The 21,291-nt window shown below is 38.0% G+C and overlaps 1 long non-coding RNA gene across 1 annotated transcript; it reads left to right on the plus strand.

Annotated features, from left to right (window-relative positions):
• Nucleotides 1-113: 113 nt before the first annotated feature.
• Nucleotides 114-20,801, plus strand: LOC134562930 (uncharacterized). The gene is made up of 4 exons (XR_010083292.1): nucleotides 114-174; nucleotides 8,858-8,922; nucleotides 12,907-13,046; nucleotides 20,603-20,801. It is a non-coding gene; the product is annotated as an uncharacterized LOC134562930 (long non-coding RNA).
• Nucleotides 20,802-21,291: the final 490 nt, after the last annotated feature.

The raw sequence follows: 21,291 nt of genomic DNA on the forward strand, positions 1-21,291 counted from the left end.
CAATCGGCGCGCGGCGTGCAAGTCACGTGGGCGCTCCGGCCCCGTGCCAGGGCGCTGCCGTGCGTGTGGGCCAGCGGGTGGTGCCACTCCCGGCCTGCTCGGGGGCGGCGCGGGGCGTGCCGGGAGTTGTAGTCCGCAGTGCGGGGGCGCGGCGATCACCCGAGCGTGTGGCCGGTAACTCCGATTGTTAGGAATATTTATTTGTCCCCGTAGAAACTGCATTGCCGGGGTCTGAGGGATATGGGAGAGCTTCGCCCTCATGCAGTTGAGAGGAGTAGCTTGGGGCAAGGTCAGGGAGAGCTCTGCATGTGCCACTTGCCTCAGCTGGGAGCTCTTTTACAGAATCCATCAGTGATCACTTAGAGACCTTTGAGGTCATCGAGTCCAACCTATGGCCACAAACTACCATGTCAACTCGACCATGGCACCAAGAGCCCGATCCAGTCTTTCCTTGAAACATCTCCAGGGATGATGACTCTACCACCTCGGTCAGGTGCAGTGACCAGCAAATGCACACCTTGGCCTTTCTGGGGCTTCTCTGGGCAACCTCTGCCAGTCACTCACCACCCTCACAGTAAAGAATTTCTTCCTGACATCCAATCTAGACCTGCTTCCTCTCAATTTAAAGCAATTCTCCCTTGTCCTGTCACTACCTGCTTTGTAAAAAGTCCCTCTCCAGCTCTCTTCTAGTGCCCTTTAAGTACTGGAGGGTGCTCTGAGGGTGCCCTGGGGCCTCCTCTCCTCCAGGCTGAAGAGCCCCAACTCTCTCAGGAGTCTCCATAGGAGAGGTGTTCCAGTCCTCTGATTATATCCGTGTCCCTCTGGACTCATTCCAACAGGCCCATGGCACTGCTGTGCTGGGGACCCCAAAGTGGGGTGTCACCCTCCATTGAAGTTGCTCCTTTAGTGGAAAGCTCTGTTCAACATTCCTTAGAGAATGTAACTATTTTTCCTCAATCCCTGCATTAGCCAAGGGGTGTGACTTGGTGACTGTATTCAAAGCAGAGTAACTGTATTGTCAGGTGTATATATATGTGTTGATCTGAGCACTTTGATACGCTGTTGCCCCTAAAGTACTCAATTTCACCCAGTCACAGAATAAGGCTTAGGAAAACTTCTGGAATGTTTTGAGGTTCAGTTTTGCTGAATCTGGCTTTTAAAAGGCTAAATTTTTGTTAGGTAGGGTTTTTTGTTTGTGTTGGTTGTGGTTTGTTTGTTGCTTTTCTGAACACTGTATTCTTCCTTATTCTTGTTTAAATAGGCCAACAATATGTTCAAGATACTGTAGACATTTGCCCCTTTTCTAGTCTTCTAGTGAGGCTTTTTTAATGAGCTGACCAACTGGCATTTCAAGTGAAGGATTTTTTTTTTAATTGGCTCATGAACGCAGAGCGAACGCAAGCAGAAATTTACAACTATCAAGTGTTTTCTAAAAGGTGCTGGCTGATTTTACAACAGGCTCAGTCCTGGTCTACTTTTCTGAATTTCTGTTCTCTCATTTGGCATCCTGTTTTTGGTAACAGCAGTTCAGGCTTAACGATGCAGCAGAGGAGCTGTTTCAAATGGCAGTGTTATACGCTGAGAGAATACCTCTGTATTTTCTTTCCTTCCTGACCATTTTTCTAGATGTTAAGGAGCCAAAAAGGACTGATGATTCATATTAGCTGTGAAAAAAAAGTGTATATCAGAGCTTGATTTTTTTTTTAGATGTGTAATTTACTACCAATGTTAACTTTCCTTGATTTGGAATCTGATTTATTTAAAAATTATTGCAGATCATGGTGTGGATAAGGTTATATGGTGTTTACTTTAAATTTCAGTGCTATAACTTTTACTTGTAACAGGGAGGTTATATCATTCTGACTGTACTGTCAGAGTTAGATCAGACAATTTTTTGAGTGTAGACAAGCCCAGACAATGTGATTTATTTGAATGCTGACTAATGGTAAAGTGTTTCTTTGTCATTGGTAACAAATGATATTGTTGCCTATTCATTTTCAAACTGTTCAAAAGGCTGTACTCTTGAATATCTCAGAGCTCGGGCAATGAAATTTAGTGGCAGCAAAAGCACAGTTCTAGTAAAACCTTTTATTAATGTTTCTGTAAATATATTGTTTGAATTGAAATAAGGCTTAATAGTCTTATAATAAAATCGATTAAACAAATGCACACAGATGGAAATTAAGTGACTCCTACAGGCAGATGGAAGGATTCAGTAGGTTTGGTACTATACTGCCATGATAGCAATGGAAAGTACATTTCTGTAAAGATCCAAAATGTGCCTACTGGAAACTGCATTCAACCCACACTAATAGCTTGATAGGGAAGGACATTATCTATGTCTTTCTTTATATTTTATCTTATGCTATTTTATTTTTACTTCCTCTGTTGCCCCCTCCACCCCCCCCCACCCCCTTCTTTGATTTGTTTCAAGGTAATTTGGTTTGATTTGTTCCACTGTGTGTGGTGGTATATTCTTTGAACACAAAACCCTGCAAAAATGTCCACATTAGTGACCGAGGAGTTGACTTTGCATAGTGATTATGAACCATTTTGTGTATAGAAAATCAGTTTCCTATTCTGAGCATGTAAAATAATGGCCAAATGCCTTAAGGAAAGAACAAAGCCTTTCATTTCCAAGCTTCCTTAATAACGGAATTATTCAGGGGATAATGCCAAATACAGAATTTATATTATGGTTGTACAAACTAGAAAATCTTGAAAGCTGTGGAGCTGCATATAGGAAAATGTCAAATGAGAGCTCTTCATTCCTCAACAGAGCTACCGCGTGTCAGTACTGCTGAAAGAATGGCAGCAAAATTCCTGCAGAAAAAGCTGTACATGGACACATCCAGGAAATCAATTAATAATCAGAAGTAGAGACTCGTGGTTCAGACTTCTCACCAAACTTCTTTAGCAACAATTCAGCAGTTTAGTAACTGGGGTAGACACCTTAGTTTAGAAAGCCATTTGAGGAGCAGTTCAGGTTTGAAGTGAATAAACAAGTCTCTTAAACAGTCTTTCCAACTTTGTGCTCCTGCAGCTGAACAAGTTGTTAAGTCTGGTATTAAGATACTTTGAGGATGGCTTTAGAAATTAATGATACAATACCTTCTGAAATGAAGAATATTAAAATAGCAGAGTTAAGCATAATTTGATGGGGTGGAGCATACTTGATTTCAGCTATGTGCTCAGATGGTCATACTTTAAAAATGTTCAAATGAGAGGAAACATAACCCTATTGCCTGAAATTATCTTTGGGAACCTGAAGTTTAATGAACATAAGAAATCACCATCTATTAGTCTCCTCATAGACAAAATGAGTTTAGTCTAATTGTAAAATGGGTTTAATTTAGTAGCTGAGACCTGAGACCCTTTGTGGATATGTGTAAATCACTTAAGCAGTGATACAAGATGGTCTGTAAAGAGTTTTGCACCTGTGTAACTATAATGAGGTTTGTAATTGATTTGAATAGAAAATTGCACAACTGGTGTGTTTAGACAAGGCCTTCATCTGGCATTTAATTCAATAACAGGAGAAACTCGAACCTTACAGCATTTTATTGCTGATTCCTCCTCTTCCTTTCCAATAGTTTGAACGAGTTGATGTTGCTCCTCTGCTTCTTCTGTCTTAATTATAGTGCTTAACTTGCCTTTCCTATGACCTGTGCAGTGCAGTGTGCAATGGTTAAAATCACTCCAGTCTGCATGCACAGATCTGCTTTTTGCTCTCCCTAGTCAAGCTGTGACATAATCATCTGCCACCATAACCTTTTGCATCAACCTGCCTTTACTTCTTGAGAGGAAATGGGGCTTTTCCATCTGCTGGGCTGGTGCCAACCCTGATAAATCTTCATCCCTTGGTAAAAAAAAAACAACTGAGGGAGAGGCATACACTGGGCCTTTCTTTAAATAAATAAAAAATGCCATACTCAACGTTCTACGTGTGTATTTTCTAACCCACATACATAAGTACTGTGCAGCATCTAAAACCTGTGGACCTCTGAAGTGCCTATCTTGAAACAAGTTTTATCATTTATAGTGTTTGCAAGCACCTTAACCAGAATTTGGTTGTTTTTGGCAAATGCTGCTGTCAAGTGTTTTTGCAAAACTTTCATTTTATTCCTTCTGGTAAGAAGGAAAGTACAGTCTTAGGGAAGATCAACAAAAAGTTTCTTAAAAGACCATTTTCTTCAGGAACATCACTAAATGTCCCATCACTTCATGACCCATGAAGAGTGATGTTTAACATCTAGATGTTGTAGATAGTGGGCCTTATTAAAATGTTTTGTTGGAACAGCAAAGCTGCTCTGGGAACCAGCTGGATGGTAAAGCCAGCCTCTGGGGAATGGAGTGAAAGCTATATTCAGTTTAAGAATATGAGATCTCTCACTGCTTAGTCACAATGAAGGTGAATTTTGTTGAAGTGAGAGGGGAGGGCAGAGTACAGGAAAGATGCATTCTGCTGTTTGCTCTAACACCAGCTGCTGTAAGGTTTGTAAACTGCAGCAGGGTAAGATGTGTGGAAACAGTAAAGAGGGCCAGAGAGGAAAAAAAATTTAAGTTATTTAAGGCCTGTTGAAATCAGTGTGAGATTTTTCTTGGTAGCATGTTGATCATCCTTGAGTTGAATTTTTCTTCATTCCCTCTGTCACCAAACATTCCACATAGTTTTTGGTAGCAATTGAATGTAGGGGAAGGGGAAAAAGATTTTATTTGTACATTGTCTGTAAACTGTTGCCATAATTCATTAAAGCTTAGCTGTTCTGATTTAAGTTTGGCTGATAAAATTGAGCAAGTTGTTTAAGTTGGAAAATTCTTCTGCAATATCAAAGAATATTTCAGTGCATTAACTAACTCAGTAGATAAAAAAAGAGAAAATCATGTAGTAAAATATCAGCAAAGATTTCCCCATGCCTAGAATTTTCACTGTAAGTATTGTGCAGTATTTCTTCATAATTGGGTTTGTAGTCTAAATGCGCACAGCCTTGAGGAAAGAGAATTTTACAAAAGATTGTTTCTAGTGCTTTTCTCTCGGTAGCAATTCAGAATAATTGTCTCCTTGCTGTTTTCTAGACTACTTGTAGGTATTTTTCTGGTCAACTGCTGCATTAATAACTGCATTAGAATTGCAAAAGAATTTAAGTTGCACTGTTGTGGAATAAACTGTACCAAAATGCACTATGCAATACAGAAGAGGAGCTTATGGGTGCTTTGGGATAGTGTAATTTCAAACTGTCCTTCCATGTAGTTCTGATATGAGGACTCCACCACTGTCAAGAAGAGAACACAGCAATGACTACTTTGACTTTATATGACTTGAATTTATTTGGCTTCTGCAGTGGCATCAAATGATTAGAGGCTTTAGAAGTGAAAAACTGATGTATTGAGGTGAAGTTACTACAAGGTTTTTACTGCCTTCTGTCCACATATGAACTGAGACACCATGTTCTGTGATATATAATCTGCAGTCATCAGTTCAGGTCTTCAGGTCCCCGGCAATCTCTTTTTGCAAATGACTCTAGTGCCTGAATCCCAGATTTATTGTTATCCAGTTGAATTTCTAGGTGTTGGTTTTTTTCTTTTTTTCCATTATCATATGTATTCTGAAACAATGAATCTTAATGTTTAAAATCCTGTCCTGGGGAAACTGACCCCTCAGCAATTAATCTAAGTCTTACTGGTAAACTTTCTTCTTATGCCTCTCTCTCTTAAATATTTATTCCACTTTATACATCTTAGAACATTGTAATCCCTGTTGATACTCCCTATGCCATTTCCTGATACATCCTCCCAGTTTATTACTGGTACATGCTCCCAGACATAAAAATCATAGTATTGCAAATTAGTTTCTTTAGAATGGATTTCTAATTGCTAAAGGAAAGCAGCCACATAAATTTGGTGCAAAAAATAAAGATCTTTTTCTTACTTGACTATAGCAGAAGTGGTGATGCAAAAACAGGATCAGAGGACAGACTCTTCTGTCAAATCGGCCAAGCCACTGCTCAAGACAGGGTGCATTGGGCAGGTTATTCAACCATTTCATTCTCCTTCTTTGATGTAGCCATCAGCAAGTAAGACAAACTTAATGTAACGAGCCTTGTTGTAACTTTTAAAAGCCTCTTTGTTGTCTCCTGGTGTGAATTCTGTACTTTAAAATGTTTTTCTAGTTTTTGCTTTTTTGCTCACTGTACTTCTGCATTTAGAGACACTTGGGAGGGAGGAAGAGTTGCATGAAGTTTTCTTAAACACAAAGATACAAAATTGCTTTACAAATGCTGATTTAATAACTCTGCTGCCCCGACAGATGCATACAGCCTCCCTGGGCACTTTCTTCTCCTACCTTGTTTGATATTGTGCTTTATTTTCACATGGAACCAGTGTTGCTTGAGATCATCCAAAATTGCCAAGACAGATGTAATAACCCTAATCTCAGTATTTCTCCTTTCTGAGCTAGAACAGATGCTCTTTGGTTTTGTATGAAGGACCACACTCAGTATTGCTTTGGCTTCTTTGTGTCATGTATTTTGTGCCAAATTACTGACCTTCAGAATTACAAGGGTGAGAGATTGAACAAATCTTCCAACTGTTCCCTATTCAGATGCCTTAAGTGTGGGCTTTTTATGTACAGTATTCAAGATTCAGCCTGAGCTTTCCAGTCCCATAACCTACTGTGTCACACAGGCACTGTTAAGGGGGAGTAGAGATGGAAGGGTGGACGCACTAGGACAGCACCAGCATCCAAACTGTATGGCAACTTCCATGCTTGCTCTCATCCTCTGTCATCTAACAGACATATCTAACACAATGGCATAAATAGCTTATCAGCTTTAACTTGAGAGAGATGTATTTTATGAGTGTAGTTTCAGTCTTTCAAGTGCATGGTATAAAGTTAGTGGTTCATGGGCTGTGGGGAAATCTATCATGGAACATTTCTTCCCCTTCCTCCTCCTTCTCCTTGGAACTTGGTGTTCCCTCTGTTGTTTCAAACTCTTTTCTAACTCTTCCTCCTCCTCTCAAGTTGATGTCTTCTTGCATTTTTTGGATGTGTTTCAACTTGGCTGCTGGGCTCAGCCTTGACCCGCAGTGGATCCACTGTAAAGCTTCCTGGCACCGTAAGTGTCTGGCAGTCCCTGGCCTCTTCCCACAGGTTTCCAAGTCCACATAGGCAAGCTGGATAGGGAACGTGACCAAGCTATCTGCATCAAGATATCTTTTTGCTGGAACCAGAACTGTTCTTTACTGAAATGCCTTTTTGTTACATAGCATTCTTGTTTATACAATGCCAGCATTGAATATTATGTTTGAAGTCTGCATGTATTGATGGAGTCACTCGAGTTTTGAGAAGATCCTATTTCTTAATATTGAGAATAAATTCAGGAATTTCTAAGGCAATGGGCCTCTTTTTTAGAGAAAATACACCCATTATCTTACAAGGTTCTTTAATTTGCTGAATTGATTCTACTTACATCTCCTTCGTGTGACTTCCACTTGAAGCAGAGATACACTTCATGATTTTTATTGCAGGCAGATGGTAAGATTTGTGTGGAAATCCTAGACAATTTTTATTGGGCTGTTAATTACTAGCATTTAAATTATTAGTATTGAATTATGCTAATATTTTGTTACCCTTCTGAAGAGAAATGTGACTTGTATTTATGACTTTCTTGTTTTCTTTATTTTGTTTTGTTTTCTCATTGTGGTAGGTAACAACAAGGAGAAGAGAGTGTTCAAATGCTTTTTAAAAAAATAATAGAGTAATTCTGCCAGGCTCAGAAAAAATGCAGTTATTTCACTGTAGTCCCACCACCCCACTATGACCTGTAGTTTAATGTACACTGTCCTAAATGGGACTGTCAAATATAAGTTGTATGTGTTTTCTTCTAATGTGATAGGAGAAAATTTTTATGAGTACACACAGCACTGGTTCACATAGCTAGAGACCAGAACATCTGTGAATATTAAGTTCAAAGACTGACCATCTTTTACTTAATTCTTCATTTTAGCTAAGGATGAGATATGCCTCTGAAGATTAGCCAGGTCCTCCAGAGTATTATAACACCTGTCTGTCAGTGTATATATAATACGATTATAATAAAATATACAATACATTTTTGTTTTGGAGTCCTATAGCAACTCCTAAAACATCAGAAATGCAAGGTCAAACCCTGGGTGCTTTTAGGTGTACAAACCTGACTCATAAATTTGTGATTGTAAAGTTTTCTCTCTCTGTTACATATTAGAACAATCTAAAGAATGACAGATCCCCAGGAGGATGAAAAAATGAAATATCAATATTTTAGTTCCTCTGCCTCCATATGGTATTATTATCCTTTTACTCATACACCCAACATTATGGCACCTAGTTTCTTGAAAAGGAAGCAGAAGCAATCAGCTTCCTAAGCATTAGTGCCAGGTAGGTCTGTAAGAAATGCATATGCTAAAGGATGAGAGATATAATCATGGCTTTTTCCACCCATCCATGCTGGAGAAATGAATACCTCTCAACACAGGTTTTTAATTTGGTAATTAGACATTCTTGTGCTGGATCTTAAGTTCATTTTGGAAGTAGTACTCTTGTAATTTCTAACCATCACTTTTTATTAACTCTTGGGAAGCCACACTTTTGTGTATTGGGAGATTAAGTGTAATCAAATTTCATCTCACTAAAGCATTGCTGTGTAAACCATTTCACCTCCTGTTTAACTGAGAAACTGAACATGAAGAGGCTTTATGTTAACAAGGAAAGGATGAATATTTAAATTGGCCAGAATGGTGTTATGGCTCTTCTGAGCCCCTTAGTACATAGTTACTGGCATTGCCTCTTTGCCTATGCTTATGTCATCTTTATTTTCAGGCATCTGCAAGGATTGGGGAATGCTCTGGAGTTATGAATAATACACCGGTAGCAGAGTTGGGATGGTAAGTGTTCAAAACAAGCTCGTCAGTGCTCGTATGCCATGAGCAAACAAACACTGTGTTTCTACCCACTTTTCTAGTCTACTCTGATTTTTTTGAAAAATACTAATTTTGGAAAAAGGCCTAACTTACCTATGGCAGAGCCTTTTCCCGCTGGAGGAATAGAGACCAGTTCTTTGGTAACAACTCTGTTTACAGTTTTCAGTGTGGTCGGTGGACCCTCATAGTGGCTGCCTACGAGAAGTTTGCCAAGCACCCACTCCCAATGACCTTTGATTGAGTGGAGAAACTGCTCTTCATTGGAAAACAAAAATTGAAAAGAACTGAAGACAGTTATTCTGTTGCAATGTTTATGCTCTTGGTCTAGTGCAGGGAATCCTACTGTGAGCAAGGAGCTACCCATACCACATCTGCTGATGAATAGACTTACACATAGATTAAATGAATTCACTCAGTTTTACACATAGATTAAAAAAACTGTAAGGATGTGGTAGTGTATTTTGCCCTTTAGATTCTGTTTTAAATGTCTGTCCTGAAACGTAATGAAATCTATGTTTTGTAGGGCTCTGAAGAACAGTAGTGCAGATTGGCAGATGTTTTGATCTGATGGGAGATGAAATTCTATTCTTAAACCATTAATAGTAAATAGACCAAAATTTCCTGCACTTCAGCTGTGTTGCAAGAGAATTAATTGTGTTATCTGAGACAGAAAAGAAGAAAACTATGATGGTAATTGTGTAAGATTTTACTTCAGGTTTAGAGAAATGTAAGAAAGATTTTTAAAACAAAACTTTTATCCTATGCTTGTGGTGGAGGGAAAAGAAAAATGTCTGTGCCACAAGGAGCACATATGAAATCATAATCAGCAGGAGCATTTTTGATGCTTAGCTACTTGGTTAGTCTAAGAACTTGCCTACAGTAACAGAGTTAAGCATTTCTTGCTGTGAGTTTTCAAATCTTTTGAATATAGACTTGCTTGGATTCTGATCGGACTGAACTAGTTACTAAAGAACTAGGACTATGAGATGAGAAAAATTAGTGGATTTTCCTATAAGAGTTTCTCTGTAGTTGGGGTGAATTGTTGCCAGAGCACACTTATTGTGATGTATCTGTTGGACTTGTGTCTTTTATGTCATGTCCTTCCTAGAAGCCAGGAAGATGCTGCTGCTTCTGACTGTTAGTCAGGAACAGAGTGATGGCCTGTTGCAGAAACACTTTGGCTTAGTTATTGGATCAAGAAACCATCTTTCTTGGCAGTGTTCTTGGCCATTTTCTAGGTGTATTTTCTAAATCTCATTTTTCCCCTCTAGGATAGTTAACAGATGAGCTCTGAAAAAAAATTGCTGTGCTTCCTCTAGAAATCAAGATGTGTTGGACATTTGTGTTTTGGTTATTTATCAGGGTATAATAAAGAGACATATATGAGGATTCTCTCTAGAAGTGGATGAGGTGAGGATACCTGCAAATTTTGGGTAATAGGGAAAAGTTGCTGGTGAGTTTGGAATATTTTTATAAGATCTATTTTTACAAAATCTATTTTTGCATGTTTTACTTGAAGACAGTAATTTTAAAGTTGTTAAAATGTGCAATTCTTAAGTTTAGCACTTAAGCTTGTATTTCTCTTTAAACACATCAATAACCCCAATAAAGTGCACAGAGCTAATCTTATGCTGAAGTATTTTTGCTGAACTGTGTCCCTAGAGAACTTGATACACGCAAAGAATAACATCTAAATATATGCGCATTGTTCCCAGGTTTGGTAGAAATATTTCTGCTTTCTGTATGTACTTCTTATAAGTTTCCCTTGAATGTAGTTTGAATATAATTTTGCTGTTCAGCAATCCAGATGCAAGAAACGTGCCATAAATACCTTACCCTTCTCTCCCTGCTTCCCTCCCTTCCCCAAATTTGTATTTGGCAAGTGTATCACGCTATACATTGATGTCACTATTTTAGAAAGAATTTATAAAATTTTGGACAGTAATAACAATCCAATAAGTAATACTTTTGCGCACTGTTCCATAAGCACAGAGAAGGTGGAAGACCACTTACTCTCCTACTCCAATCCAATATAATATTGATCATTATGCTCAAGAAACTGTTATCACTCTGGAAACAAAATTAAACCACCCTTGTCTGTAAGAGCTATTCATAATTTGTTTAGGAAGAATCAGCCCACAGGAGGGAATCTCAACTTTTTAGTTTTGGTGACTGGGGTGTATAAGCTCTCAAGAAGGTGCATGGGATATACCCCAAGGGAGGTGAGTTTCTGATGAACCCAAGGTTACCCAAAGCTCACCAAACTGTAATAAAGAGTAGCTGATGGGCATAGGCAGTGGATAGCCCAGTTACTACTCTTTCTGTCCAATAGGAAAGTCTGTATGGTTCCAGGATATGACCCTTCTATTCCCTGTGGAGAGGAGAAAGCCACAGCTGGGTCTGCATATCACAGCTCTCTGCTGTAATAGTTGTGTTGATGCCTTGAGGCTGAAACAGAGGCTAAACAGAGTGAAAGGAACAAAATCAATGTTTATTCAAGCCCATGCCCTTGCGTCTCCGGACCCACAGAGGTGGCCCAACCCGAATATTCCCAAGATGGAGACAAAAAAGGGGCTTGTCCCCAGATCTTACCCCTTTTACAAGTTTCCATTCATTTGCATATAGCAATGCACCGTCCAATCAACAACCCCGAATCATCGAACACCCTCCTCTCGACTTGCCCTTCTCTTCCAGGTTGTTTATGCTCGGGCCTGGAGCATATAGACATAGAGACATAGACATATATAGAGACAATGTCCTTGAAAAAGGCCGCCCTACCCCCATCACACCGTGAAGATCCTAGCACCACTCAGTGCTATCAGACAAAACAGAAAAACCCAGCCCTAAGGCATCAGTGTGGCTGAGGTCATGCAGAAGTGTCTGCTAACATTTCCATGGGAGGATTTGAAACTGGGCTCCCAGGAGTCCTTTTGGGAGAGGGATCCACAACTGAGGCTCCCTGCTCAGTCTGTTTTCCTTAGGGCTGTATGTAGCCAGAATTGCATGGCAGAGCAGCTCTCTCATGAATGGCTGTAGGTGGAGCTCCAGGTGACAGGGTTAAATTTAGGTGTTTTGGTCAATATCCCAAGTGAGGCTGGAAAGACTCCAGGCCCCTGTGTCATTTCAGGAATTCTCACTAATGTGATCAGTCACTGATGTGATTACTCTAACTTGACCAGTAGATTTACAGCTCAAATTGTGCTTAAATACCTGTTGTGTACCCTTTGTTTACCTGTGTGTCTGCCATTTCACTTTGCTCTGCACATACACAGCAAGTTACGTTGGACCACAACCAAATGTAAATGTGTCAGTTGTGTTTTGGAAGTGTAAATATGATACATATTTGATAAATGTAAATATGATAGTACTTGTGAAATGGTGCTTAATTATAAATAATTATTTTTATTTTGTTGAAATTTTAGAATCATTAGTGGACTTGTCAGACTTTTCAACCTTAATGTCTCCTGGAAAAAGGAAGGACGGAGTTTTCAAAAGATTTTTTTCTTTTTATTGGTTAAAAAAAATTGGTCATCCTAATTTACTATAGGAATCATGGAATGTAGAGACTGGAAAGACTTATTACTTCATGTAGTCCATTGTCTTCCCCAGCAAAATGGTTTTCTGCCATAAAATTTTCCAGTGCTTTTGGCAATTTAGTTTTAAATATCTCTGCAAATAAACAGCATTTTCTCTGCTTCTCTAGGTAAGTTATTGAACACCTTTTTTTTCCCCCAAACAATTTAATTATATTTTACGTTATATTTAGCATGCATATATAGATAGCTAGATGGATATAGATATCTTTTAAAAGACAGAAATCTGTTATCCAAGATTTTCTGGGTTAGATAGAGAAAAAAAAAATTCTTTCCAGTCCAATGCTGTAGATACTCAGTGCCCCAGCAAATGTTGAAGTTTTACAATTATGTTTTTGTATTTATTTTGTTGCAGTAAGGATCCCCTGAAGAGTGAAAGATGATATGCTATTGAAAAAAAATCTTTGAAATACATCCTGACTTTAAAAAAAAGGGTCTCCTGTTACCATGACTACTTATCACACCCATTTTGCTTACTGCTAATTGCAATGACAGGTAAGCAAAATGAGATTTGTAAATTATATCTCTGTATTGTAAATTCGTGACTACACCTTTGCTACTGCCTTTAATAATTCTTGCTGTCAGGCACTGCAGATTTCTGTAGGCATTCCTTCTAAATTAACAGTTATTGTTGAGACAAATTGCACTGGTCTTCTTCTTTTAATCTCTCTAAAAGATTAAAGATCAGGTAAAGAAAAACATTATAGAGGCACAAAAAGCTAGCATTCACTTTCATTTTGTTTCACCTTTAATCAAACTGTAACTGCTCCTGCTAGAAGTATTTTTGTAGCACATCTATTTGTCCAGAAATGTAATGATTTGCCACTTCCTTGGGACAACTTATGTGATAACAGTGACTTAGTGTGTAAGACTGTACAACAAGGGGATGATTAAAAGGAATTGCAGAACAAAAAACAGGCCAGTTTAAGAAAATAAGCCAAAAAATATGGCTTGCTGAAGCAGTTCATATCAAAATAAAGCTAGCATCCTCTAATTTAAAATTTATATATATCTTTAATATTTAAAGTTTTAAAATAATATTTTTATTCTTTTTCTGAATAGCTGTAATCCAAATAGATAAAAACCATCCAGGTTTTTTTTTTTTTTATTCTTGGTAATAGAATCATTCATGGTTAAAATTTGGCAGGCTTAAGTTCCTTAAGAAATGATACCTTAATGAAATCATATGATTGACTACGTAGCTATAGATCAGTTCATGACCAAAAAAAAAGGATTTGAAACTCCTGTTGCCTTCATCCCTTAATTTCATACAGCAAACTTCTTGTGTTTTCCCTCAGAAATGATCAAGTTCTTAAGAAGCAGATCTGCTGCCCTCCCTTTCCAAAAATATTGTTGGGACTTACGTTCATGCTAAAATGTTTGAGCTACTTAATGAATTTTAAATAAGTTGTATTTGAATTTTGTATACTTTATTTTCCAAGGATTTTAGCTTTATCCATAGGCTACCTATAAAGATATTTTGCTCAAAATAAAACAAAAAATGAGGTAGACACGAATCCATAAGGAAGTAGTGCTCCCATTTGAGGAGTCTTTTGCTACCTTTGATTGTCAAAATTGCTGAGCAAAGTAAGCAAATGGGCAAGCTTGTTGCTGAGGAAGTTAAAGAAAGAAATCTTCAGAATCTGTGCCTTCCCGTGCGGAACCTTTTGGACTAGGATATGTTTCTTGTGAGCTATCTTCCCACCAAAGCTTCAGATGGAACTGAGGAAACATGATGTAGTTAATTGATTAGGAATTTACTGTATAACCAGCAGTCATGAGACCTCTAACCACCATGAGTAAATGTGATTAGATGCTAAAAAATTACTAAATTTTCATTAATCAGACTTTATGTCCAAATGCAATTTCCAGAAAGTAAAATCTTATTTCCTTTACAAATTTGTCTTTGTCTCTTTACTGCTCTTATCCTGAAGCAATTCTTAGCTTTCAGAGCTGATGAATATCTGCAGTCATCTCTCATATCCTACATCTACACTCCAGTTCAGCAATGTAGCTATAGCTCCTCAGGATCCACCTGAGCTGGCTTTAAAACTCCTGTGAGTACCCAGCACAGTGTAGCCAAACAGGGGCCTGGAGTTCATTGAGGCTGTTTGATGTATTTAGGCTTTAACAGTCTCTATTGAGACTCATCCTGCCCCAGGATGGACTTTTGGCATCAGTCACTAAATAGATTAGTTAAGTCAGCTTGGGTATGTACATCCAAGCTATCCTGTCTAGTGTCAAACCAGCATATTCTTCCTTCCACTGAAAGTTGCATAGGGTGAAGAAAGGTCAGTGTGTTCAGACTCCCGTGGAGGGAATAAAGGGATTTGCAACATCTAAGTGGCCTGCAGTAGCTTCAAACTGAAAAAAATACAATGCAGGAGTTACATCATTGCTTTTAGTGTTTATAATACTTGATTTCTCTCCCCAGTAGATGTATAAATGACCAAATTCTGACAAGAGTAATGGATTTGAACAAATCAACCTTAACAGAGAATATTGCAGTCTAGAGCATTCAGCCCAATCCCAATGTCATTTAGCATAAAAGCAGTCAAGCAAACCAGTACTGATTTCTTGTATCACTCCCACCCTCCTTAGCTGACTTGTCTGAGATTTATTTTTACAGTTTTTTATAGTATATTTTTATTACCAGTGATAGAAGTATATTTATTTTAAAACAAGCTGTAACAATATTGCAGTGTGTTGCCCTTTGTTCAATATCATATTTTACTCTTTTCTTCCTCTTAGTAGTAATGATAATAATACTTAACACTTATAGTACCCCATGTATTAAAAAGACCTTTGCTGCCAACAACTGAATATCTTGTATAGACTAGTTAGATATTATATCTCCATTTTAGAAATAATCTGAGACAGAAGATCTTTAACAACTAGCCTTTGAAAAGTATTCCTAATTGTCTCTCACTGAATTCTTGTATGTATAACTCTAATTTCCAAAGGTTCCTGGCCTCTTCTCTTACCTTCAGCAGGGGAATAAACTATTACTCTGAGAAGAGGAACCAAGGAGGATAACTGACAGTGTGTCTGCAATTGAATAAGATGCTGTTTCCTCTTATGTGCACTTTTTCCTTCAGTCTCCATGGGTTCCATGCCATACACGGTGTATGCTCCACCCCTCTTGCAGCCACAGACCCAGTGCTGCAGAGCTCACCAGGCAGACCTCAGACTTTGGAGACTCTAGAGAGTCTCTAGTTACACTACTTCTCCTTCTCACTTTCTGTCCATCAATCATCTCAGTATTCTTGCATATTATCTGCTGATTTATCCATGCATTCCCTCTAACTGTAGTCCCTTCCTACCATTTTTCTGTTCTTATGCTTGCTCAGAAGTCGCTGAAGAATTTTAGTGGTATAATTGTCATGGATTTACCCATCCAAAAGAATGTTAAAATTAAGAACAGTGTTCCAACATATGTTACACCCCCCACTTGCTACCACCATCTTTTGTATGCAAGAGTTCACATTTGGTTCTGCTTTCCTTCCTCCTAAACTTACATTTCCTATACGTGCACATACACACACATATATCTGTTTTCCTTTCTCCAATAAATAAAATGTAAAATGTAGCTGCTTAAATAAAACTATTGATATATTTGGGGGTCTGTAGATGTAACATTCAGAATGAAAATATAATGTATTTTATTTATTTAGTAAATTTTGTAAAAGAACCTGCCATGAGAGTATTTCTAGTCCAGGAAAAGAGCAGAAGACAGCATGAAAGGCTGTCCTGTGTGACCTTTTGGTCTCTGTACTTGTATTATTTTACAGTGTAGGGCTGATGACTTAGGTATGTTAAATTTAATATGCATTAAAAGTTTCTTGTATTTTTAGGATTTTTGCACATGCTGCTTATGTATCAATGTATTATGTAGGATAGCATATGAGGGTTTTTATCACTGAGGTTTTATCAAAACTGGACAGAAAATAAAATTGGATAATCCTCTTTTTTCATTTGGGGGGGATTTCTTTTTTTAAATAGTTCATCTCTTCCAGTGTTGGTTTAAGCAAAAGAAATCCGATCTGAAATGGGCTTTTGTCCAAAGGTCTAATTTAAATATAGATAGAAAAGAGCAACATTTTTTCCTTTACTGCATTTTGCGCATACCAGCAAAGTCTGCCAGTACATGTTGATGATTATTTACAAATAAGTTTCTGTTTCTCTCCCCCAAAATATTTTCCATCCTAAGAATGTAGTCTTCCAGTAACCATTTTATGGTTAAAGTTGCAAAACGATTTTTATTAACATCTTTTAATGCTGACTTTCATAAAGGAAAACTTTTCTCTTTTAAATTTTGAAGTGTGATGTGTAGTCAAATAACATACTTGGAAAGGACTCAAGTTTAACGGCACAAGCTGTTTTTTGAGAAGATGGAAACTGAAAAGAAATTGTTTTAATTTTTACAGCAAGAAAAACTTTGCTTTTGATAAACCATAGAGAAATGTCTTGTCAGGAGACTCAATACTCTTGACTAGCGTGAGAAAACATTGCAGTTGTTATTAAGTAGGCAGGTCTTCCCTTTTAGATTGTGTTCAATGCAGTGGAGATACTAGAAATGGTCGAACATCAATTGAAAAGGAATGTCTCTTAGGTCTTACAAGACCAAACATCTCTTTTTAGCAGAACGGTACCCCTGGGAAGCAAGGGAAGCGAAAAGGGCAGAGAGACTTGCTTGTTTTCCTCTGTCATAGTTGGATCTTTAAACCAGCAAAGAGATGAGATGTCTGAGCACATCTAATAGTTTGACACTGCTGAAAGGAGGATTTCAGGTTCTGTTATCACTTCTTCCTTTTCCACTTTCCCTTACTTCTGCCCCAAGGTCCAACTTCTTTTTTACAGCCACTCTTACTTGTTCAACCACTCATGAGTGGATTCAGCTCGTTAAGTAAGCAGAAAACAGGGTGTTTTTTTGCTGAACTAAGCAGGCTTTTGCAATTTTACTTGTTATATTTGTCATGAAAAAGTGAATACAAACACATAACAAACAAGCAATCACAGTCCTGAGAAACATATGGTATTTCACAAATCAGAAGGATTACTTGTGTGCTTAAGCCATTATGAGTTCAAAACCCGAGAATGAAACAATTTATCTTTTCTGATGGAAAATAAAATCAGGATGCTTTTATACCAGAACCATAGAATTTCTGCAGTCCCTATGACCCCAGAGTAGTTGAGAAACAAGGTTGTTATTTTTTTCATTTAAAGGTCTGCATGGATGCTAGGATTTCACAAACACTGACGAAGTCAAGGGTAAATCAGCTTCCTCCTCAGTTTTAAAACTGGCAAACTTTCCTCCTCTTAACCTCTCTGGTTTTAGCCCCTTGTGTTTTCCAGAAAGTTCAGAGACAAATTTCATTTTTACCTTGTTTGTAAATGCAACCTCTTTTCCACTTTTGTTGATTTGCTCAGTGCTCTGAAATAGGCAAGTTATGTTTCCTTTCTATTGAAAATGATGATGTAATGGGCAAAACATCAGGAATTAGTAATGAAAATGCTGAAGTTTTCATTCCATAAGAGAAAAAATTAAAGCCAAACTAAGCTGTTCTATAAGATTTTTAGATTTTCTGCTTCTTGAAGAGCTCTGAATGTTTTTTCAGACCATAATGAATGAAAATAATATAATGTCTTTGGCTTTTGCTGCAAAACATCTTTTTCTTTTATTATTTTAAGTGAGGAGAAAGCACCAGATGAATCTTGATTTTTGAAACTTGGTTTCTACTGAATCAACATGTAGTACTTTATTTCTGCAAGTATTCTAAGACTTCAATAAAACAGGTTCTGAAAATAGTTACCCTTCCAAAAGGGTAAAATTAGACATAACATCCTTGTAAGTGCATGTGTTCAAGAGCAGGGTATTTTAAGACCTTCATTTTAATCTAAACATGTGTTTGCTATCAGCTACAAAGGTTAGGCCTTCACAGATTGTTCTCTGCAAAAGGAAAATCAGTGAGGGTTTGTGGGGTTTTTTGAGACATAATAAGGGTGCTTTTACCTTTACTAACCAACAGTTAAGTGAAGACAAAAGAAATTGAACCAATGGTTCTGCATATTTTAGCCTGGTTCCAGCTATTTTTTTTCCCTCTGACTATAGATATACTCTCTGAACTGCAATAACTACAATCCACCCACAGAGTTAAGATGCTCATTACTGCACATGACACAATAGAGACTCAAAAAACTATCTCTTTGTAAGGAAAAACTATTTATGATGTCCAGTATTAAAATTTAAATGCATATTCTGATATTACTCCTCTTGAGGAAAAGGAAACCTTGTATGAGGAAATGAAGTTTTATGTACACCCTGAGTATGAGTATCTGTAATAACAATTGTTCTATAGACAGAAAAATCACAGAAGGAATTCTTGATGCACAATAGAAGGATGACAATGATTAATTAGCTGAATTTACAACAGAAGAATTGTTGCACAATTTGACTCAAATATCAGTAATATAATGAAACTGCATAGTTCCTTCCACTCTGGAAATAGGATATTGAACAAAAAGCAGAAAGGTCAGTAATGCCATTTGTCCCATTGGCTTTCTGAAATAGAAATACAAGAAATAGATTGGTTACAAGTTGTCAACTATGGATTGCATAGATTACAGAAACAGAAAAAGAGAATGGAGTTATGAGGGATTTTTTTTTGTTCATTTTGCCTCCAGCAGTTGAACTTGGAATAAAAAATAAGAAAAGGGCACTCTCTTGACACACCAGTAGTTTACAGCTCTTTAATTATAAATCTTAACTTCGGCCTAAATGCCTTCCAAAATGTTTAGAGTTTCCTAAAATCTGAAATCTTGTTTTAGGACTTGCAGAGCAAGCAGTTTTCAATCTGAGAAGTATAGAAGAAGCCTCAATTGGGCATTGTCAGTAGACTTATTTGAGAGCCTGTTACTAAATCTTGGTCTTCAGTATGCAGATCCAGAGCCATTGTGATTGCTATTGCCTCTGCAGATGAACAAGATGTGTTGCAACTGTTGTTAGGAATGTTTTGTTGCCATTAATTTAGCAGTCACTTTTCTTTTTATGGGCTCTCCTCATTTCAGAAGTTGAGACTTATCTACATGGAGCAATTCGTGAAAATTAATGTGAGTCAACTAAAGATGTGACTTAGAAATAGATCAGTTAAACGTCATTAAAACCCCTAAGGACCTTCTTATCCAGAATTCAAGTGGTCCTAATTTAATTTAATTTACTTCATCAGTGAAGTTAGATCATTGGAATGTAGTTTCTAAAGGGGAACATCTACATTAGGATTTAATGTAGTTTTACAGCTTCTCTTTAAAGTAACAATTTTAGTTAATTCACTTTCCTGATTGTCCTCATAAATAAATCCCTAATCCCACAAGTGTTTTTAGGTCTGGCTAATCCTCGACACTACTTAATAAGGGACTGCATAATCCAGATAGTGTCTATACCAATTGCTGTGTTGGAAAACATCCAATTTCCAGTCTGTGCTGCATCTGGTAAGACTCTTCTCTGACATTCAGCTTTACCAGCAAACTATAGGGCAGTTGTGAGGCAGGCTAAACCTATGGCAAGAGGGTTTTGTTCCCCAAAATCAATTAGCTGATACTAATACAATGAGACTTCTTCCATCTATTAGCCAAGCTAAAAAGCTTTTAAGCTGATCTGCAGGGGCTATCTTTAGCATCTTCCTCCAGACTTTCCCTGAGGGGTGAACCATTTTCAGTTAAATGTCATGCTTGAGAGGATGCTTGAACCTTGCTGTACTGCTGAGGTTGTACTGCAATTGTTGGACAGAGCTGGAGAGGTCTGTGTAGGGGGCAATTTAAATTGCATACTGGATTTCATTGGTATCAATCAGCAAGGGCTACATAGAGGATGTATAGGATCAGTATATTTTCAGCAGGCAGCTCAGGCATTTAAGTAATTTTAGGTGCTTTGCATAGCTTGTGACATTATATGTTTCTCCAAAAGGACTTAATGCTGGTAGGAAGTTGGACCATTTGAGCTGCGTTTTAAACCAAATCTGAACTGCTACGCTTTTCCTTTGTTTGCTTTACAGTGGACCTTTGAAGTAAAGACACAGAGATGAGTAAAATTGTGGATGGTGATGATGACACTGTTGAAGTCGAGTAGTGTTTATGGTATGTAGAGATGTGAATTTCTGCCTTGTGACAAAATTGTATGATTGATCCTGCTATGCATGTGGGCTGGTTTGAGCTAGGGTAGAGTTAATTGTCTTCACAGTAGCTCTTGTGGGGTTCTGCTTTGGATTCCCAATGAAAACACAGCTGATAATGGAGAGATGTTTTTGTTGTTGCTGAGGAGGGCTTGTGCAGAGTCGAGGCCTTTTCTGCCTCTTATATTGCCCTGTCAGTGAGAGGGCTGGGGGTGCACAAGAAGTTGGGGAGACAGCTGGAACAGCTGCCCTCCACTAACCACAGGCATTTTTCGTACCATATGGAGACATGCTCAGCATATAAAGAAGGAAAGAAGGAAGGGGAAGACATTTGGAGTGATGGTGTTTGTCTTCCCGACTTACCATTAGATGTGATGGAGCCCTGCTCTCCTGGGGATACTGTAGCACCTGCCTGTCCATAGGAAGCGGTGAATTAATTGCTTGTTTTGCTTTTCTTGCATGTATGTGTGTCTTTTGCTTTACCTTATTGATCTCATAAGTGTTCTCACTTTTGCTCTTCTGATTTTCTCCCCCATCCCACCAGGGGGGAATGAACAAGTGACTAAGTTGCT

This window comes from Prinia subflava, chromosome 1 (genome assembly GCF_021018805.1).
Source record: "Prinia subflava isolate CZ2003 ecotype Zambia chromosome 1, Cam_Psub_1.2, whole genome shotgun sequence".
Classification (NCBI taxonomy): Eukaryota; Metazoa; Chordata; class Aves; order Passeriformes; family Cisticolidae; genus Prinia; species Prinia subflava.